At 42.6% G+C, this 23,430-nt stretch overlaps 1 long non-coding RNA gene across 1 annotated transcript in view; it reads left to right on the top strand.

The window, feature by feature from the left end:
• The window catches only part of LOC117980530 (uncharacterized), a 75,286-nt gene that overhangs the window by 12,649 nt on the left and 39,207 nt on the right, over positions 1-23,430 (top strand). Inside the window, exon 2 of the long non-coding RNA XR_004671840.1 lies at positions 8,675-8,783. This is a non-coding gene — a long non-coding RNA (uncharacterized LOC117980530). The remainder of the gene's footprint in view (positions 1-8,674; positions 8,784-23,430) is intronic.

The raw sequence follows: 23,430 nt of genomic DNA on the forward strand, positions 1-23,430 counted from the left end.
GTCAGGTGGCAGCCAAGCTGACGTTCTGGGCACTGAACCCATTTGCAGCACAACCAGGAAGCCCACAGATTGGGGTTTTGGGAGCCTGATGCAGCCATTAAGGAGAGGGGGCTGGCATGAAGAATGCAGAGTCAGAAGCACAGCTGGAAAAGTAGGGCTCAAAGCAGAGTTTGAGGCCAGGAGGGAGCTGGACTGTGGGAGGGGGTTCAGGTACGTGAGAGGAGGCAGTCTGATAAGTCACAGAGGTGACAACCACCTGGGGCTTTGGTCATGCAATCCTCTTTCCCAATTTATGGAGTTCCTATGAGGGAATTGCTACTGACCCAAAAGAATGATGAGAGCAATACAGATAAACATCAGCTCCTGGGGCCTGGAGGAACTGAGCTTGTAATGGAATCATGAGATTAGCCTTGAGCACTCTCTGAAGTTGATCAAATCGCCACCACATAATAGCCTATAGCCCTTGGGCATCTGGAGTCTTTGGCGCTCTGCTTGGCTTTGTACAGAGTTGAGACAGGATGACATGACATCATCCTGGCCTACAGCAGAGGTCCCAGCCCTTACACCTGGGTGGGGGTGCTGCTCGGAGGTATTGAAGAGATTCTGGGAATCCCTGTGTGTACCCCTGTGTTCTTGATCAGCGGCATAACTATTACCCTGAGGGCATTCCACTAATATTTGAAAAACGGGAACTCTAAGCTTAAAGAGAAGCAGAACTGGAAGGCAACCACTGAGATCATCAAGTAGTTTGAAAGACATCATTTTTATTGGATAGCATGAAATCTAAGAATTCTTTCAAAAACACTGGTGTACATGTGTACGTGTGTGCTGTGTGTCCCTGTGTGAAAGGAGATGAGGGGAGAGAGAGAATGTGATTGTGAGAGAGGAAGCATGAAACAGGGCTTGGCCATGGGGCACCATGGAAGGCCAGAAGAAAGCAGGAGGAGGAGGATGTTAGTAAGATAGTAGGGAAAGAGGAAATGGGGAGGCAATATATGTGGCCTGAGACAAGAGATAGAACAGTGAGAATTCAGTGCAAGGTCTCAGAGAAACTGTTGGTTTGCCCCCAAATTCCTCATGTTTTTCAACAGGCTTCTGGTTCCAAGAGGGCATGGCTCCTTAAGGCCATCAGGAACCCATACTGGGTCCTGATGTCCAGGAAAGAGAAGGGAATGGAGAAGCCTTTTGAACGGGAACATCTTACTCCAGAAGGATGTTTGCAAGCTCCAAGGTTGGCGTGCTTTAATGATTCTCTGCTGGAGAAACATAGGCTTAGCTCAGTGGAAGGCAGTCTCGGGAAGGGAGGGGAGGAACAGGGCACTTTTGCAGCACTCAGCCGCTGCCCTCTGGGCTGCCACCCCACAGAGGTTGCCAGGCCCACTCCCCAGTTGATCCGGGATTTTGGATGGGTCCGAAGGCTCACTGCAGAGTTCAGGCAGCTGCGTTCCTCTACACCGCCCTGAAATTGTACCTAAATGTTTTAGTTGTTCTTCTGTGACAGGACTGAATGTAAAAAATGGAGGGTAAATACATTTTTAAATTAATTTAGTTTGAAAGTTTTTTTTAAAGATTTTGTTTTAAATCCATTAAGTGAAAAAATATATACTTAAATCCCCTATTTACATGAATGCAGGCAAATGAAAGAAGAGAAATAATGTTTCAGTTTTACATTAAAACTGAATATCCCCATTCAGAGGAAAATTTTGCAACAAATGAAGCCATTTAGCATGGAACTAATCATCTCTTTTAAATCATAGAGAAATGTACCAAGTTCTTACAAAGAGATATAGCTTTAAAATAGCCTGCTTCAGAATGCAATCATCTTAGGTATTGTCTTGCAGATTGATTAACAGAGGAGAACATGGTGGCAAATCTGTTCTCCCTCTGGACATGACCTCCACCACTCTCTGCTCTATTCTTCTTCTTTCTCTTAAAATTATAGGCTTTGAAATATCAGATTTTGAATAGTTTTCAAATTCATTAGCATAGAGTTCTTATAACTTTATAAAAACTTGTCATTGCTTAAAAAAAGTCACATTCGTGATAAAAAATTGCTAAACATAAAAAATAAAAAACAACCCCCCCCCCACCAACGTAATAAAAAGTAAAATCTTGCATCTAGAATTAATTAGTATGAAAAATCAGGGTGCATAAACTTCCAATCTTTCTTCTATATTTAACAAAACAAAACAAAGATTGGAAGATGCTTTGAGTTTGTTCTTGTATTAGTTTTTCCTTAGTTAATTGTGAACATTTCCACATTGTTAAGTACTTTTTCAGAAACATAATTTTTAATGAGGATACCATAAATTGCTTAGTCCTTCCCCCATTCTTGAACATTGTGGTTGTTCAGTACTTTGCTATTATGAAAGTACTATGATGAATATTCTGTTCAAAGACTTTGAGTGAATCTTGATTATTTTCTTAGGCTAAGTTTCTAGAAGCAGAATTACTGAGTCAAATACTATGAAGAGATTTCGGTCTTCTGATGTGGTGAATGTCACTCACATCTTTGCAGCATGTGGACACAATAAAGTCTCGGCCGAACATGTGGCTTTTGTTGCAGGCGGGCGGTGGGAGGGGTGGGGAGGCAGTGCGCAATGGGTAACCGGGCTGGTGGTGTGGGGGTAAAAGAATTTACCAAGACAGGTATAGGTAAAGAAAGTTACAGTTATTAGAGAAAGCAGGAAAATATGTTTGAAAAGGGGCAGTGGACAGCCTGCATGAGAGAAGCAGACTGCAAAGAAACAAAGGCTTGCTGGAGATTTTTTTTTTTTTTTTTTTGAGATGGAGTCTTGCTGTCGCCCAGGCTGGAGTGCAGTGGCATGATCTCACTGCAAACTCCGCCTCCCAGGTTCACGCCATTCTCCTGCCTCAGCCTCCTGAGTAGCTGGGACTACAGGCACCTGCCACCACGCCCGGCTAATTTTTTATATTTTTAGTAGAGACGGGGTTTCACCGTATTAGCCAGGATGGTCTCCATCTCCTGACCTCATGATCCGCCCACCTCTGCCACCCAAAGTGTTGGGATTACAGGCGTGAGTCACTGTGCCCAGCCGCTTGCTGGAGATTTTATGGGATGGTGTTTATGCTGTATGCTGAAGAGGGCTTTGCGCAGTACTAATAATGCCAAGGTTGCAGGGAGCTAACTTGAAGGTGTCTGGTGATAGCTTGGTGTGAGAACATTGTAAGTTATTTGTGCAGTAGGGCTCTGTGTCCTGGACCATGAAGAAAGGCAGGCTTGTAGCTTATCTGCTTCCTCTTGGTCCCACCAGCTCTACTCCTTTTGCCTAATTAGGTTGCTACAGCTTTTACTAGCTTGAGTGCCCCTCTTTTTTAATTTTTATTTTTTGAGACAGGGTCTTGCTCTGTTGCCCAGGCTGGAGTGCAGTGGTGCAATCTTGGCTCACTGCAGGCTCCATCTCCTGGGTTCCAGCGATTCTCATGCCTCAGCCTCCCAAGTAGCTGAGATGACAGGCATGTGCCACCACATCTGGCTATTTTTTTCTTTTGTTTTGTATTTTTTGTAGAGATAGGATTTCGTCATGTTGGCCAGGCTGGTCTCCAAATCCTTGCTTCAAGTGATCTGCCCTCCTTGGCCCCCTAAAGTACTGGGATTACAGGCATGAGCCACTGTGCCCGGCTGAGTGCCCCTCTTTTGACCTGAGGAGAAAGAGTAAGAGAAAGAGTAAAAGAGAAAGAGGGAGAGAGTGAGAGAGAGAGAGAATCAGAGAGAAGAAGTGAAACAGGGCTTGGCCGCTGGGCAACCTAGAAGGCTACTTAAACTCCCTTTCTAGTTCCCTTTTCCTCTCTAGCATGCCAGGGAGCTCCCAGAGGTGCCCCACATTGGTTGGTGGTCCCTCAGGACACCCAGGTGCCCTTCCTGCTGAAGTGCACCTGAGCTGCCGCTGAGCTGCTCCACGCTGCCCTGGCCGCTGGTGCCAGCTCTCTCCTCTCCATTCTGCACTTCAGAGGTTCCCATGACTCAGATTCTTGGTCTGTGAGGTGTGATGGCCTTTATACTAATGCATCTCTGGTTTCAAGTGCACCTTTTTTTCCCTCCCTAGAACATCCCAGCTGGCCGGAGCTAGGCAGATCCAAGTGCTCGTGTACTTGCCAGTGGGCTTGGCACCACTGTGTCTCCATTTGGAGACCCCGTAGCCTGATGAGTCTACCTGCCTCTTCTTCCCCAAGGAAGATTTCCTTCAAGGATACCATATTTCCTCCTGGAACTTAATTTGAGATGACCCCATCTAAATTTACTAGACACATCTGAACTTCACACGGATACATAGTTCTGGATAGTTCCAAGACAGCTTCTAGTTCCCCAGCAAATAGTGAATTTAAATAGCTATCAGAGGAGAAGGGTGCTGCCTGGAATGTTCAAATCTCTGACCCAGTCAGCAGAAATCTTCTCTATAATACACATGACTAAATTGTCCTTCAGAAAGGTTGTGTCTATTCACCTTTCCAATAGAAAGTGTACATTTATCTAAGCCACCAATGATATTAGATAGCATCATTTTTAAAAAAGGATTTTGTCCATTTAGAGGCCAATAAGAGGGTCTGGTTATTTTTATTGGCACTTGCTTAGTTATGAGTAAATTTGAATGCTTTCGCAAATGTTTACTGTTTTTCTTCGTTTGAGAATTATCTGTTCTTTTGCTTAATTTAAAAAAATCTTGAAATAGGCATCTTTTTCTCATTAACTTTTATGTTTTAAGGATGTTAATTAACCATCTGTTCATCAGGTGGGATACTTTTAGTTGCAACTAAAATTCAAGGGAGTTGTAATGTCATAAATAAAAAGACCCAAGTAGGCAAGCTCTGGAATTGGTTAATTCAGGGGCCTTATGGCATCACCGGGGTGCCTGATGTCTTTCCACTCTGCCATCCCTGACATATCGTCTTGCTTTCAGCCTCATGCCTTCATGCTCTGGCGATGGTGGCTCAAAACTCCAGAAATCATCTGCTCCTCACAGCAGCATTCAGAGGCAGAAAGAGGCCATTCTCTTCCATGAGTTCCTTCAAGTTTGAGGGAAACTTATCCCAGAATCCCTCAAGCCGACTTCCCTTCACAGCTCATTGGTTAGAACTGTATCTCATGCCCATGGCAACACCAGTCACAGGCAAAGGCTACCCATGACTGGGGTGACTGGCTTACATCAGTCACCCTGAGTCTCACGGAAAAGTGTAGATACCCCTCTCTTAGCAAGGAAAAGCAGGGAATGACCTTTGACTGCCTACCAATAGTATCTGCTACACTATGACTTTCACATATGAAATTCTAGTTTTAAAACAAAATACGGAGCCAGACACGGTAGCTTGTGCCTCTGGTCCCAGCTACTTGGAAGGCTGAGGCAAGAGAATCGCCTGAGCCCAGGAGGTCGATGCTGCAGTGAGCCATGATTGTACCACAGCACTCCAGCCTGGGCGACAGAGCAAGAGCTTGTCTCTAAAGTAAAACAAACAAAAACCAAAGTAGTAGCACATCTCAGATCTTTCCCTGAGCAGTGCCTTGTGTGTCAGGGAAGTCTCTTGATTGCTAATACACAATACTTAGCAGAGATGTTTGTGCCTCACTGGAGGTCAGAAGGTCTATTCCCCAGCTGCATTAGAGTACTCCCTCTGTATAGCAGAGGAGTTAAAATCAATGAGTCTGAAAACATTTTCTTCTAAAAACTGCTTAGAATTCCTCAAAGACTCTGCATTTTTCTGAGGGGAGCATTATACATACATCCAGTGCTCATCAAGACCAATTCAGATATCCATAATACTCCTCTCCTCACTTGCTGGGTGTGTCAGTTTCCCATTGCTACTAAAACAAATTATGTAACCTTCGTGGCATCAAACAGCACAAATTTATCATCTTACAATTTGGAAGGGTAGCAATGCATTTAATATGGCCCTCAGTGGGCTAACATCAAGTTATCCACTGGGCTGTGTTCCTTCTGGAGACTCAAGGAGAGAACCTGTTTCCTTTCCATTTCCAGCTGCTAGAGGCTGTCCACTCCCTCTGTCTTCAAAGCCAACCATGTTACTTATTATATCACATCACTCTGACCTTCTCTTCTGCTTCCCTCTTGCACTTATTTTTTAAGAGATGGGGTCTTGCTGTGTTGCCCAGGCTGGAATGCAGTGGCACAATCATGGCCCACTGCAGCCTCGAACTCCTGGGCTCAAGTAATCCTCCTACCTCAGCCTCCTGAGTAGCTGAGACTGCAGTTACATGCCAGCATGCTTGGCTCCCTCTTGCACTTTTAAAGACCTTTGTGATTACCTCGGGCCCACCCTGATAATAAGGACAGCCTCCCCATCTCAAGGTCATCTGATTAGCAATCTTAATTTCATCTGCATCTTTACCTCTCCTTTGCCATGTAACCTAACCTAACACGATCATAGATTCTGTGCATGAGAATGCAGAAATCTTTGTGCAGGTATTTTTCTGTCTACCATAACCCGTAGGAAAATAATTTCCTTTTCCTTCTCTATAATCTTTATTTAATGTTACCATGGTATTTAGGATACTTCTGGCCTCAAAATAGTACTGCTTTGGTTTTCTAGAGGCCACTTCATTATTTTCCCTTTGGGCCCATAAGGGTTCTGCCTCTGGCTTTTTGCTGAGGATACGACATTTGGCATCAGATCAAAGAGCGCAAGTATCTCTTCTTCCAGGCTTTCTAAGCCTCTCTGCTCCTTAGCATGGATATTTCTATCTGGTTGCCCATAACAGACTCATCATTCCACTATGCTTCTATTTAGGGTTGTACTATATGTATTCACTCCTCTTTAGTATGGTTCCCTTGTCAGAGTAAATCCATCTTGGAGCAGAGAGCTGCTTGCCCCACTTTGACTTCGTTTCTCACAAGTCCATGGAAGCCATGCGCTGGGATAAATTTAGCTCAGCTCTTGACCCTGACAGGTCATACAAGCTGTCCTTTATACTCCGAATTGCCTTAGGTCATTTTAATGGTAAGAAGTATTTTCTTTTAACTTTTTTCCCCTTTTCTTCCTGATGCCATTTATTATACAACATGCTTTCTTGTTCTTCCATGATCAGAACTAATCACAATAGGAAAACAGAAGACTCACCTGAGAAACACCAGGGCAGCTGAGAGCTCATAAAGGAACTGAAAACGGAACAAAATTGTGCATAGCCTGCCTTCCACATACAGACTTTGCATTTGGTAGATTATTGGTGGTTCAGTAAATGAACTTTAACATGTAAGTTATTTCTCTAGGTTTAATTGGTTCCATAATAGCATTTAGGTCCCAGTAACTTAAAAATGCCCAAATAGAAAGTTCAATGAACTCTGACCTCAAAATTCAGTGTAAATATTCTGGAACTTGGCTGGGCAGGGTGGCTCATGGCTGTAATCCCAGCACTTTGGGAGGCTGAGGCTGGTGGATCACCTGAGGTCAGGAGTTCAAGACCAGCCTGGCCAACATAGCAAAACCCCATCTCTACTAAAAAATACAAAAATTTGCCAGGCATGGTGGTGGGCACCTGTAATGCCAGCTACTTTGGAGGCTGAGGCAGGATAATTGCTTGAACCCGGGAGGTGGAGGTTGCAGTGAGCCAAAATTGTGCCACTGTACTCCAGCCTGGGCAACAGAGCAAGACTCCATCACTCTGTCTCAAAACATAGAAAAAAAAAAATTCTGGATCTTTAAGTGATCTGCATTTAGCCAAATGTGGATTCTTTTGAGATTCAAAGTGTTGCAGGAAACCCTTAGAGCCCTTTGGCCATGTGTAAAACATTACTCAGTATCAAATGAGAAAGAATAAACATGTTTGAATCACGCTGATTTAATTTTCTTTACAAAGCTGTCTGGAATCCTTGCAGCATAATCTGTTTGGGGTATCTAGAACCCAGGCATGCCATTGAATAACAAATTCCTGACTTCTGAAGATGCTCTGCATGGATGCTATGCGATGTATTTGGTGAAACACAGCTAAACAAATTTCTTAGTTTGGGCTGCGATAACAAAGTGCTATATACTGGGTGGATTATAAATGACAGAAACTTATTTCTCACACTTCTGGAGGCTGAAAGTCTGAGATCGGGGTACCAACATGGTCAAGTTCTGGTGAGAACTCTCTTCTGTGTTGCCATCTGCTGCCTTCTCATATCCTCGTGTGGTAGAGATCAGAGACAGGAAGAAAGCTCTCACTTGACTCATATAAGAACACTAATCCCATTCATGAGGGCTCTACCCTTATGGCCTCATCTCATCCTAATTACCTCCCAAAGACCCACCTCCTTATACCATCCCATTGTGGGGTATGGTTTCAATATATGAATTTTGAGAGCACACAGACATTTAGTCTGTAACAGGATCTATGTAGTTTTTTAAAAAACTGATCCAACAAAGGATTTTTAAAAAGCATTTCTGCTTCTTAAATCAACTCCTGGTTTCACGAAACCCCAGACCTCTAAGGCTTCTTTCCAGCTAAACACTAAAGACAGCACCTGAGTTTCCCTCCAAAACAGATAAAATCCTGAACAAGGGCTTGAAAGGAAACAGCTAGAAGAAACGAGGTAACCTTCCTTCTGGTTTCTTCCCTTGGCGTGCACAGGCATGATGCTACAGCTCTGTACTGTCAATGCTGTCACCAGGCATCACTTCCTTATGGTTTACACTCCTCTCTTCCCATCGTGTCATTTCTTAGAGCTCTGTAATCACACAGTCGTGTGCATCCATCCCCAGCTGTCAACAGGATCTTCTGAGTAAAACACAGCTAAATGAATCTCTGCAATGAGGAAGGACCGCAATCAAAGGTGAGTCTATACCAATCTCCGCCACAGTTCTGGTCAGCCTCACTCTCCCTAGACTGCTTGCTTATTCATTGCAATGCTAGTGAAACTTTGTTCTAATTGGGTGAGCTTCTCACCTTGCATTTCAAATGAAGCCCATACTCCTAGGAACCCCTGTGTTCACGTAACGTCTGGAAACCAGCATTGAAAATATGGAGAAGGCTCTCCTGTTGATCAGAGGCTTATTAGAGGCCTGTCTGTCATCATGATTCCTTCCCATTTTCAAGCATTTAAAATGTGAGCAGCAGTTCTAGCTGATATATCATTTGGTGGACGTCTGTGAAGGCTCAGTACTTTGCTGTTGTTGGGGGATTATCCCATGTTCCCTGTGGTAGTCAGAATATTGGCTCCCTCAGGTGCCCATGTGCTAATCCCCAGAACCTGTGAATACATCACCTTATGTGGCAAAAGGGACTTTGCAAATGTGATGTAGGTTAAGGACCTGGAGATGAGGAGATTGTGCTGGATTAGCTGGGTGGGCTCAAAGTAATCATGAGATTCCTTATAAGGGAGAGAGGGAGGCAGGAGAGTTGGAGAAGGAGAAGGAATGATGGAGGCAGAGGTGGAGAATGCAAGTGGGGTCTGGGGTCTTTGAACCAAGAAACACAGCACACCCTAGAAATTAAAAAAGACAAACGAAAAGCCCCCCAAAACCCCAAACCACCCAAATTATTTCCTAGAGCTTCCAAAAGGAAGGTGGCACCTCTGTCATCTTGAAATAGCCCAGTGAGACCCATTTCAGAATTCTGACCTCCGGCACTGTAAGATCATAAATTTGTGTTGTTTTAAGTCATAAAGTTTATGAGAATTTATAACTTCCACAACAGGAAACTAATGCTTCCCCCTAATTAGAATCTGTTTAATTAGGCTGCTTTGGTGGCAAGAATTAACAATGAACCTCAAACAATGAGGTGTTTACCTGAAGGCGACATGTGCTTAGAAACCCACCTGCTAGGAAGAGCAGGACACGGGGAAGCTCTTTCAACCACTGCAGATCTGGCAGCTCTTGGCCCCGCCAAGCTCCTCTTGATGTGTCTGTTTCTCTCTTCCAGTTGGCTCATTTTTTCCGTCTTCTCTGTGTTCGATAATTTATTCCTGGTCTCTGTTTCTTTTCAGTTCCTGCTCCCTCATAATTTTTCCCTGAAAATGGTACCTCATGGTCTCTACTCTACCCCAGAACTTTCCTTCAGCCTCAGGTCACTGTTATCTACTCTGTTCTTTCTGTCTTAGTTCTGTTCTTGAGGATGAACGTGACTGGCCGCGCTCAATCTACCATGCTAAGTCACAGCACGGATTGCTGGCCAGACTCTCAGTGGGCTGTCCTTAGATCACATTCCTCTCTGAGTCCAGTCAGCAGAGGCCAGGACTGAGTGATGGGTTGAGAAATGTGGCTGCCCAAGAGCCATCTCATTACTAGGGTGTGGCGGATGGGAGGTTGATGGCTATTGAAGTCAATCTAGGGCATGAATAATGGACCTAGGGAGTTGCTTTTCTTTCTGAATTAAAACATCTCCACATGGAATCTGTCCCTGATAAATAGTAAAGAGGCTCGGAAAGTCTCAAGTGTAGTCCCTTTCCTCCACCCCTGCTACTTTGCTGATACTCCAAGCAAGAATGGATATCCATTTTCTGTCCCCAGAGAGCTAGGGATTTATTACTTATTATTTTAATTATTATTATTATTAATTTTTTTTTCTGAGACAGAGTCTTACTCTGTCACCCAGGCTGGAGTGCAATGGCACCATCTCAGCTCACTGCAACCTCCGCCTCCCAGGTTCAAGCAATTCTCCTGCCTCAGCCTCCTGAGTAGCTGGGATTACAGGCACACACCCATGCCCAGCTAATTTTCATATTTTTAGTAGAGACAGCGTTTCACCATGTTGGCCAGGCTGGTCTTGAACTCCTGACCTCAGGTGATCCACCCCCTTCAACTGCCCAAAGTGCTGGGATGACAGGCGTGGGCCACCACACCCCGCCAAGCTGGGGATGTGTAAAGGAGATATGTAATGAGGTAATGTTAGCTGTAGAGTTTGGTCCATGGCATAAAAGGCCAAATCAGGAAGGACTGGCACCAAGGAACTGAACAAAACCAACAACCTTTCTTAAGTACCTACTCTGTACCAGGCACTGTTTTAGGCACTTGGGCTATACCTGTGAACAAAACAGCTCTCCCCTGGGAGCTGACATTCTGAGAAGAGGAGAAAGACATACAATAATAGTCAGTCTCTCAGTGAGGCTGACCACTCATTAGACATCCAGTCATAGGCACCCAGAGGAAGTCTTGGCAAGCGTGTGAAGTATCAGAAGAGAAGAGCTAGGCAGCAGTTCCTGGGCAGGGGTCCAGGCCTGGGGCAGGGAAAGGGAGGCCAAGGAGACCTGGCACTAGAGGCTGCAGGGTGTCAGAAGGTACGGGAGTGCCATCCTGGGGGCTTCATGTCACACCCATTATGGAGAAGACCAAGACAGCTGGTGGGCTATGGCGAAAGGGACTTGACAGTGAGGATTAAAGTGCCAAAATGAGACCTCTGTCTTCTGAGAACTGGTTGCAATATGGAGAAGTTTGTAAAGCCTGGAAGCGTGGGGACAATGCTGACAATGGGATGCAGTTTGGGGGCTTGGTTTCTGAGGAATGAATGGGACAACCTCACCTCCGGTCAGAATGGAGTCAGGATTCTGCACCCCTGACTTTGGGGCTTCTCAGTCCCTTCTCAGAATCTGAAGTTGGGCAGAACTTGGAGACATACTAACCAGGCCCATAGGCCTGAGTGGCCCCAGCTGTGCCACCTGGACTACAGAGGGCAGGCGGGAATCAGGCAGGTCCTTACAATCAGGGCTGATCCCTGGTTGTTCTTCTCCTTGTGTGACCTGAGACCTGCCTTGGGTTATTAGTTCTGACCACTAGGGCCATGAACAGCAAGTCTAAATCTTTCAAACAGCAGCCTTCCAATTATTTAAGGCTCTTATCGCAGTATTCTGGGCAGTGATTTTTCAAACTTTATAAGCAAGGGAAGCCCTCTCTCCCCACTGCTCACCACTCTTTGATGTGAATCTTATGCTACAGTCCAAATGTAAAGCAGAGAAAAGCAGAGCTGCTCCCTCTCTACCTGGGTTAGGGACCTGTTGTCCCACCCACTCCCTCTCTGCTCCCTGTATCTTGGCAGCCCCTTGGGCATCCCTGTGAAATTTTCAATGCACTTTGAAAGCCACTCCCTGAGACTTCTCTTTTTTAGGCTGAATACCTCTAGTTCCCTCCATAACTCCTCTGTATATCTATAAGCTTCCACAACCTTCACCAACCTGGTTAGCCTTTCCCAGGTGAACTGTATTTTGTGAGCATGTACTCGGGGACCATAAGTGGTCTGACCACCACAGCTCAGACCTTCTGTGAGCTAGACTCCTGGACACCCTGGAGTCCTTCCTTCCATGTGTATATATCTGCCCATCTACATTTTTGGTGTTCATTAGTTCATTTCATAAACACTTAACAGATCTGATAAAAGAAAAACTTCAGCTGAATTAAATTTAAAGAAGTTTCATTGAGCAATGAACGACTCACTAATTGAGCAGCCTTTCGGGCCAGAGAAGGCTCAGAGACTCCAGTGCAGCCACGTGGTAGAAAAAGATTTATGGACAGGAAAAGGAAAGTGACGTACAGAAAACAGAAGTGAGGTACAGAAACGGCAGGATTGGTTACAGGTTGGCATTTGCCTTGTTTGAACATGGTTCAAACAGCTGGCTACATTTGATTGGCCAAAACTTGGAGATTGGCACAAGCGTAGGCTATGGTCTGTTTATACCTCCACTTGCTATAGTTTATGATGTACAGAAAAACCTTTAGGCCACACTTAAAATATGCAAGGAGGCAGCTTTAGGCTAAACTTGATTTAACAGATCCCAACTATGAGGCTTAATATTAAGCCTTCTATGTTAAGAACTGGAGTTAAAGGGAAAAATTAAATATGGTCTTTATGTTGAAGGGGGTTGAGGAAGGTTGGGGAGAGGTTTGCTTGGCTCTAGTTGGTAAGTGCTATGATAACTATCTGTCAAGGTGCAGGACACAGGCCAGTGATTCTACCTGTGGGGGGCTGGAGAGGGCCTCCTCCCAACCAACTGGCTTCACCAGCCTCTCTTCTAGCTCTGCATTCCAGTCCCTAGCTGTGTGACCTGGGGTTGATCACATACCTCTACGCATCCCCACCTGTTTTGTCTTGTTTAATATGAGGAAATTTGACCCAAATATTTCCAAAGTCCTTCCATGTTCCATCCCATGTGCCAGTTGTGATAGTTTGCAGCTTCTGATTTGGTACTGCCAGCTGGAGCTTGGGATGCATTTTTCTCATTTAAACACATTCTCCAGTAGTGGTTAGGAGTACTTTGTTAGAAGCTCAACAGTATCTTGAAATCTGACAGTAGCATTTCTCAGAGGAATATTCATGATCCTTGGGATTAAGACCTTATTTTTCCAGAATTCAGAAAATCCTCTGAACTCGTCATTCATAGCCTCACATTGCCTCTGCTTGGCAGCTCTTATTTCATGTTGGGACCCTTAAACTTAGTCACTAATTCTGACAACACTCCTACTCTTGTATCCTGGATCAGCACAAGTATTTGCTTTCATTCTGGCCTGAATCTCCATCCCATCCGCATTTCTGATTTTGATCTTTTTAGATCTCAGCCAGTGTATTGTGCGGACAGACTCTTGGTGCTGTGTGTAAGTAGAACCTAACTACCATTACAACACTCCCTATGCTCAATCAAGTTTGTGGTGTAGAACAACTGACTTCTGAACAAATTTGGAACATGGCCCCTTTAGAAGTCCAGGACTTTCTATTAACTTTTGCTTATTTTTCTTTTTTTCAGTCTTAATGTATTTACCCTCTGGCCAGTCATCCAGTGATCACTTACATCAAACTTAGCATGAAAAGATTTTTTAAGTTGAAAATGTATGTCGATTTTATTTTAAGAGAATTGGTTCTTCTGTTCACCTAAACTATACTTCATTTTCTCTTCTTGGTAAAGGTGATGTCTTTTTTCTCTAATACTAGATATTCAAATTTCCTACCAGTTAAACATCGCTTATCTTGTTTATTTTGTACACATACTCTCAAGGTGCTTACTTGCGGTTATTAATGCCATATAACTCTGAATCCCTCAGCCCTTCTTCTTTGGACATGATTTGTATCCCTCTGGGACTCTGGAACTTTCAGATGTTACTCAAGGGAGATTTTTGAGATTTCTGGTCATTAGATATCCCCATTTAATTCCAAGTAGGGATGTCTAGTGATTTTTTTCTTTTATATTTATGACTTTTGAGAGCATAATTTGTTGTCTTGGTTTTCAGATTCCTTTGAGTTGTAAGGGTTTCTGATTTGAGAACTTCAACTTTGTTTCTCTTAGCAACCCTAATTTCAATCTTAATCTTCAATCTTTCTAACACAGCACAGTCTTCCAAGATAATGTTTTGTATCAGCATCCTAAAAGAGAAAGAAGAAAATATACAAAACGAGAGCTGCGTTGTGGCAAGCATGCATAAGACTATAATCATATATACCATCTTTACACTATACCCTAGTCCATAAAACTCCTTTGTGTATGCCCTTTTATATATAGTGCATTTAAGAGTTTTGAGAGAGAGAAAGGGGAGAATCTACCAAGCTTTGGCTCTCACAGCGTTCCTTTTTCATGTCTTTGTCTCTTAAGGCTTCTCATTCTTATCCTTCTTAAAGGTTAATATGACCTTCTCATAACAACTGCAAGTGAAGTGAAAGGCACCTTTCACTACCTTTCTCACCATTGTCTTCATCTGAATTGTAGCCCGAATATATTAATATGATATATTTGGTCATTGTTCTATACAAATAAGCAAACAAAAACCCAAACTCAATTGAGACAATTTGACTGTGATTGTCTATTCACCAGACAGAACATTTTTTTTCTAAAGAAATTGGAAATTCTTTAAGCAGTAGTCTGTTCTGGAGAGTCCTTAGAGACTACAGCTGTTCTGCTCCTAGCTCTATAGTCTTCACCTTCTGTTTTTTCCCTCCTTTCTTGTTTTGTTATCCTTTAACACTGAATATACTGCTGAACTTTTAATGATGTTCTTTTCTATTTTTAGATTTTTCTTTTGCATTTTTTTCCTCCCCTGAGAATGGTGCACATTTGAAAGCTGACTTTGAATTCATGAGAGCACTGTGTTTTCAGTACAGATTTTCTGCTTTGCTCCTCTTCTTGGTGTAAGTGAGCTGACTCTGCCCCAGGGCCGTCCCAACTGCAGAATGTGCCCTTGTTCCCTCAAGGCTTATTATCACCATTTCACAGAGAGGAAGAAAATATTGGGCGGGCGCGGTGGCTCACGCCTGTAATCCTAGCACTTTGGGAGGCCGAAGCGGGCGGATCACGAGGTCAGGAGATCGAGACTATCCTGGCTAACATGGTGAAACCCCGTCTCTACTTAAAATACAAAAAATTAGCCGGGCGTGGTGGTAGGCGCCTGTAGTCCCAGCTACTTGGGAGGCTGAGGCAGGAGAATGGCGTGAACCCGGGAGGCGGAGCTTGCAGTGAGCTGAGATCGCACCACTGCACTCCAGCCTGGGCGACAGGCAAGACTGCATCTTAAAAAAAAAAAAAAAAGGAAAAAGAAAATATTGCTATGCTGGTTTCGGCAGAGCCAATCTCACTGAAGAATGGAAAGTTGTAGCCGGGCACTGTGGCTCATGCCTGTAATCCCAGCACTTTGGGAAGCCGAGACGGGCAGATCACGAGGTCAGGAGTTTGAGACCAGCCTGACCAACATGTGAAACCCCGTCTCTACTAAAAACACAAAAATTAGCCAGGCGTGGTGATGCGTGCCTGTAATCCCAGCTACTTGGAAGGCTGAGGCAGGAGTATTGTTTGAACCCGGGAGGTGGAGGTTGCCATGAGCTGAGATTGTGCCACTGCATTCCAGCCTGGGCAACAGAGCGAGACTCCGTCTCAAAAAAAAAAAAAAAAAAAAAAAGAAAGCGGTTACCTCCTTACTTGTTCTACAGGGTTGGAATCAAATAAGATAGCAGAGTGGCAAATATAGGCAGCTTTATGGCATAAGGTATGGTGTAATTATAGTTTATCTATTATAGTATTATTAGTATCATGCATGTTTGCTACAACACAGCTCTCTTTGTGTATATTTTGTTCTCATTTTCTCTCTCTTTTAAGAGTCTATTACTTAACTTTTTCTTGGAAGACTATGTGCTGTGTTAGAGAGAACATAAAACTGAAAGCTAGAAAATCCCAGTACTAATCCTGGCTTCATGAACTGTAATGTGACATATAAATGCTGGTTATTGTTGCTACTATTAACAACAATAGCCAGGAATGTATTGAGTGCCTGCTGTGGGTTAAGCTTTTTACATGTATTAGTTCATTTAATCCTCATGACAGCCCCTTAAAGGGGGTCGTTATTATATTATATTCATATGACAGGAGAGGAAATCAAGCTTTAGAGAGGTTACCCAACATCACATCTCTAGTAAGTGGTATTCAGACTCAGGTTTGTATGATTCAGAGCTCCTAGTCATTGCTACCATACCTCACCTTTTTTTAGTATTATTGATAACTATAGCAAGAATAAGGGTAATGCATGCAGGTCAATGCTGCATGATCATCTACTTTATCCCTTTCCAAATTGGTAGAACCAACTGTTTGACTTTGAAGCTAAAATGAATCCCAAGGATCACTTGGTGGAGCCTCCTGAATTCACAATTGAGGAAACTAAAGCCCCAAGAAAGGAAATGCCTTTTCTAAGCTGACAGTAAACTCCAGTGTGGACACCTGAACCTCCGAACCATCTGACTGTATGTGAACACAATTTCCTGCTTTCTTCTCATTCACCATGCAACTGATGATCACATTTGTGTATTCCTCTCCCAGGGACTACAGATCTGATACTTTGGGTGGACGTCAGAGATCCACATGATTTAAAGCAGGAAATCAGGCCTGGTCTTTTCAAGGTCTTAGGTTCGCCAGGTGGGTGACTTCCATGCTGTCTTTACAAGTGACAATTTCCCAAAGGGATAAACTCACCACATACTGTCTCTCATTTTATTGCCCTGTTGGCTTTCTTATGCACTCTGTCAGTGTCCACAACCGTCTTCATAATAGGATCAACACTGACACTTGAGATACTATAGTCCAATAAATTGAAGGTCTCCAACTCATGACTCCTTGTATCAAGTAGGATACAATCTGCTGCAAGGGACAAATAACGAATCAAAAATTGAGACTCATTAAGCTTAAATAATAAGAGGTTTGTTATCAAAGAAATCAGGAGGTCTGGAAGAAGAGGCATGCTGGTGATGGTCAGCTAAGTGGCTCCATGACATCTAGGACCTATGTTCTTTCCACCTTTCTGCTCTGCCAATCTCAGTTGTCACTTAGCTCCCTCCAGGTTTCAAAATGGCTACAGCAGTTCCAGGCATCCCATCCTCACATCAGCCAATGTCCAGAGGCAGAAAATAGTGACTCTCTCATCCTTGCATAAAAGCAAAGAAGTCATTCCCAGGAATCACCCCCTGCTAACTGGCCAGCAGAGGGTCATATGTCATTTCCTAAGTCCATCACTAGCAAGGGAATATAATTTCCATGACTGGTTTAAACTAATTAAAATCTACCTGTATGGGGATGAGAGGGGCCTAGCCTTTCCAGAGGTCTTATAGAGGAATGTGGATTCTTGAAGAACTTCAAGGTTCTGATGGCAAGGAAGAAATGGGAATGGTGACTGATTAGGCATTTTGATATACTATCATCCTAAAATCATTTTAAACTAAAAAGTAAAGCATCATCACATTATGGAACTTGTCCTTTTTCCTTACTCAGTTACATCAAAAATGTCTGTCAGAAAACTAAGACAATTTTGGCCAAGTTTGGTGGCTCACTCCTAGCAGTTTAGGAGGCCGAGGCAGGTGGATTTCTTGAGCTCAGGAGTTCAAAATCAGCCTGGGAAACATGGCGAAACCCCATCTCTACAAAAAATACAAAAATTGACTGGGCCTGGGAGAACACACTGTAGTCCCAGCTACTTGGGAGGCAGAGGCATGAGGACCACCTAACCACCAGGGAGGCTGTAGTAAGCCGTGATCGCACCATTGAGCTCCAGCCTGGGTGACATATTGAGACCATGTCTTAAGAAAGAAAAAAAAAAGAAAAGAAAATTAAGAAAAATTTAATACTAAATTAGGAAAAAAAAGTGCTCAGTGTTGGTGGGGGTGTATTGATGTAACCTTACTCATTGTTGAGAACACCACAAATGACATTCAACCTTTTGGAAATCCACTTGACAATACATATGGAGGCACAACAATATTCATGTGACCTAGTAATTTTACTTCTAAGAAATCAATCCAAAGTAGAGAAAAACTGTCAACACAAAGATATTCTAGTATTATTCAAGGCAACAAAAATTTGGCGACAACTAATGGGGTGTGCCATGGCATAGTGGAAAAGGCAGTGACTTGGAATTCAGCAAGCTTGAGCACAGCTCTTACTTTTACCACCTACTTGTAGCCAACCACTACACTTGTCTGAATTTGCAACAGCAATTATTATATTCGAGTTGTGGGATTGTTTGAGGGTTAAAGAAAATGAATACAGAGCCCTAATTACATAGTAGGCACACAATAAGGGGTACACACACACCATCTAAAACCAAGGAAATCGACCAGGTGCTGTGGCTCATGCCTATAAACCCAGCACTTTGGGAGGCCAAGGTGGGTGGATCGCCTGAGGTCAGGAGTTTGAGACCAGCCTAGCCAATATGGTGAAAGCTCATCTCTACTAAAAATACAAAAATTAGCTGGGTGTAGCGGCACATGTCTGTAATCCCAGATACTTGGAAGGTTGAGGCAGGAGAATTTCTTGAGCCTGGGAGGTGGAGGTTGCAGTGAGCCAAGATCATGCCACTGCACTCCAGCCTAGGCAACAGACTGAGACTCCATCCAAAAAAAAAAAAAAAAAAACCAAGGAAATCAAGGTTAACTCCTTTATAGACTTATGCAGGCATTAATATTTATATTAATTAAGACTTTCAACCAGCAGAAAAACCTGTTAATACAATAATAGTAAATGAAAAATCAGGATAACAAATTACTACCATGTTTAAACTAATCCTACACAATGCAAAAAATCCTCACATGCCAACATGCTGATAGGGTTATGTTAGGCTTAACAGGATGATGGGTAATATCCCCTCATTTTTTCTGTATCCTGACATTACATTTATAGTAAAAATAGTTTTTAAAAATACAAACCTATAAAAAGTCTGAGACAGTCTTTTAGTATTTACTTCTCCCTTTTCCTTCTCTGTGAACACATCTGAGAAAAATTCTGCCACCCCTTTTTGGTGGTCTAATCTAGATGTATCCAAGATTGAGCTTTCTGTCCCGTTTTCTGCATCAGTTGATCTCTTTTCATGTTTTTCTAGGAAAGTTTTCTTCTGCCGTTTCCCCCTTTCTAGCTTTCTTCATGCACATTGGCCTCATTGTGTTAGTGTAATTTTCCCTCTCCGATATTCTGTCAATATTCTCTGTGGGCCTTTCATTGGTTCTTCATTCCTATTTTGTCTCTTAAATTGCCTTGCATTGATTCTACTCCTCACCGTCTTCTTCATGTCTTTTTTCCTGCAATTGCCCATCGATCTTGTCTATCTTGAAGGCTGAGAAGGACTTTCTGTTCATTAATTACTTGGCTTACTTTCACCTATTCTCCTCCTGTCTAGAAAATTACTCATCTCCATACACCCTTAGCAAGACTACTGAGATGTGCTCAAATTGCTGGAAAGCTAAAGAACAAGGTCAGAAGGCAGGTAGGAGCCGCGGGAAGCTGAGTAGCTTTGAGGTCATGCCATAGAAGCAGTCTGGCTAGGACACTGTCACAGGTGTAGCAGCTATTGTCACTGCTGGACATTGTCACTGAAAATGGATTTAAACTGCCCTTGTGCTTTCATACTCAGCTGAGAATCAGAGTTGGCGTTGGAACACCTGACAGATGGATCTAGGTCAGGTGTCCATACCCTTCTGGCTGCCAGTGGGAAGACCGGTCTTCCCTGTTTGGCTTTCATGGTGGGAGATTGGACAGCCAAACCTCATACAAAGAGAGGTCCCCACCATGGGAAGAAAGTTCAGATCCTGACCAAGAATAAACAAATAAGTAAAAACAGAAAACCAGTGTCTTCTGCACTTTTCAGAATCCCGTGGTCCCAAAGGCAAAGAGCCTGGACTTTATACTGTTATTCTACAGTGCAGATACCTTCTGTTAAGTAGAATTCACCTATGCAGCATTTTCTTTCTGCCTTTTCATGAGGAATTCTCTAGCTCTGGCATCGTATTGCGAGCTAAGAGGATACCTTTCACTTTCCTCTTATTACTATAATGACCTTACTTCATGCTGGGTTTTGCTTATCTCTCTCCACAAAGGCAGCTTTTTCTGTAATGGCTTTGTCCATTGCTGATTCTCAAGCATGTCTGTCTCTTCTCCCATACCGACCCCTCCCTGGCATATGCACCGTTCGGCAGAATGTTAACTAACGCTCTTTTTCCATTAAACTAAAAGCTCCTTGAGGGCACATATTGCCTCTTTACCCTTAACACCTAGTACTGGGCCTGGCACATATCATACATAATGAATGAATGAATGAATGAATGAATGAACACATGTTCCCTCTTCTGTATTTTTAGTTCAGTGTTTTACAGCAAACACGTGTCCTGTATTTCCTGGAATCACTGGTGGTGAAATTTTCTTCTTTTCAATAAAAAATACTCTTTAACTGTCTAACTAGATATGCTTCATTTCTGTACAATTATAAAGCTTTCTTTATCAATACCTTCTTAGGTCATAGATGATTCATTGTGAAGCCACATTTCAATTTTGGTTCAGAAAAAGGTAATTCCTGTAATTATCATCAGAGATAGCATACAATTCTTGAAATGCTATTTAAAAAAAGGAAAAGCACCTTGTACAATTTCTTCTCACAAAGACCAAAAATAAAACCTCAAATGGAAATGTTTGAGTCTTAAATATATGTCTCTTGTTACCTTATCTATTTTTTATGACAAATGTAAGGGAGTGGGGATGTTAGCTTATGTGGAAGCCAGATCTATTATTGGGGTCAGATTTCTCTGTAGACTGTTGGGCAGCTCCCTGATGGATGTCCCCTATATGGGGCTCCCACTCAATATCTGGCCTGTGTCCTTTGGCCTGAAGGATGTGTTCTGCAACCATAACTCAGGGAAATAATTCTCCACCCTATCTGACCACCTTTTGATGACTACATTCTTTAACGACTTCTTTTACTATTCTAAAATAAAATTCGTGAGAAACATAACTTATCTACACACACATTTTTAAAAACACCAAAAAATACTCTAACTGGAATATAAAGAAGACATAAAAGGAGATTAATTTATGATGCACTCTTGTGCATTTCAGTAAGTATTAAAGGCTCAACACAACCATTCTAGAAGACAAAAGGAAGTCATAAGACACTTCACCTCTCAGCATGAATGTGTGGCAGCTAGGAGCACAGGTGAGTAGAGGTGTGTATGTGGAATGGTGAATACTATTGGCTATATTCCAAATAAAACTTAATAAAAGCTTCCCTTAATTCATATAGTAGGTGCATTACTGGGAAATTCACTAATTAAAAACTATGCCCCAGCACTTTGGGAGGCCGAGGCGGGCAGATCACGAGGTCAGGAGTTCAAGACAAGCCTGGCCAACATAGTGAAACCCCGTCTCTACTAAAAATACAAAAAATTAGCTGGGCATGGTGACAGGCCGTTTGTAATCCCAGCTATTCAGGAGGCTGAAGCAGGAGAATCGCTTTGAACCCAGTAGGTGGAGGTTGCAGTGAGTAGAGATGGTGCCACTGTACTCCAGCCTGGGTGACGTGCGAGACTGTGTCTCAAAAAAGAAACAAACAAAAAAACTATGCCAAAATTTTGGGGGCTTGTGTGCAAAATAGAGTAAGGATCTATGTTCAAAAAATTGGAAAACTTTTTATATTTTTATTATGAAAAATTTCAGACATATAGAAGAGTTGAAAGAATAGCACAATAAATACTGGTATATATCCAAAAAGGTTGAACACAAATTCAACCATTTTTTTCCCAGAATCATTTGAAAGTGATGAAACATATCACAATTTATTTCACTATGTAGCTTCTAAAAATGACATTGTCCTACATATTTATGATACCATTATAACATCTAAGAAAATTAACAATTTCATAATACCGCCTGATATCTAGTCCATAAACAAATTTCTCCAGTTGACCCAAGCATTATTTTCAAGGCTGATTTTTAAAAATCAGGATCCAATCAGCATTCACCCATTATATTTGTTATGTTTTACTAGTTTCTTTTAATCTAGAATAATCCCTTCATCTTTTTCTCCCATGACATTGATTTTTTTTACACATCTGCCATTAGTTTTTGAAAACAAATTTGCCTTTCCTTTCTTATAATTGGAATCAATCATTCATCCAAGGATCTCTAATTCCATGGACAGAGCTAAGGCTGTGTGTGTACTTTTTTGTAATTGAGTTCATAAGCTACTTCCAATTCAAATAAAACATTGCAGAGATTTATCCTTTATATCTATTTTCTTAAGTTGACAATTTTGGTTCCTAATAACGTATATTCACTTTTTTACTTTCACCCTTAACATTAAAAAAAATACTTTAAAAAAGACCATACCTGTGGATGTTATGTACATCCTGAAGTCTGTTCATATCAATCTATCTAATTCTTTTCTTAATGGCTACATTATATTGTATTGTGTAGACGCACCTTAGTTTATTCAACCAGTGACACATTTATGGATGTTTGTATTGCTTCTAATCTTTTTAAAATTACAACAAATGCTGCCATTAATAACCCTGTATACATACTATTTTGTATTTGTGGAGGGGTAACTTAAGAGTGGATTCTAGAAGTGGGATCACTGGGCAAACATTTAGAGTTTTAGAGTTTGCCAAATTCTCCTCCATAGAAGTTGCACCATTTTGCCTCCCTGCCAGCAGTGTATAATAACATGTTACAAAAGGTTTTTCGTCTACACAAACATCCATATTGTACTGAAAAAGCCATGAGGGATACGGGACAATCCTTCCTTGGACGTGGGGCAGTTCTCTATTCTGTGCACTGTCTGCCCACTGCAGGGTGTTGACTGTCCCTGGGCTCTGCTCTCTAACTCCCAGGAGGACCTTCACTTTACAACAACCCCAAAACTCCAGTGCAAATGCCCAAAATGCCCCATTAAGAGCACCTCTGCTCCAGATACTCTAAAATCTACTCTTGGGATGAAGAGAGGCCCTTAGAAAGCTGTGTAGTCAGGCACATGGTTTTTTGCTTCCCGTATAATTGTTTTTGCTGACTTGCACTTGGCAGTATTGTATTTGCCAAGGACATGAGGTGAAGCAGCCCTATGAAGCTGCACGTCGGAACTTCTGTGGGGATGCTCTTGCTCACGACATCCTACTGGGCTCTCTTTCCAAGGACACTGGGAGAAATGCCTCTCTCGTATAGATCCTGGGAGAGTTTTGTTTCTCTTGCCATTGTCCTCTGAATACAATGCATC

This window comes from Pan paniscus, chromosome 5 (genome assembly GCF_029289425.2).
Source record: "Pan paniscus chromosome 5, NHGRI_mPanPan1-v2.0_pri, whole genome shotgun sequence".
Taxonomy (NCBI): domain Eukaryota; kingdom Metazoa; phylum Chordata; class Mammalia; order Primates; family Hominidae; genus Pan; species Pan paniscus.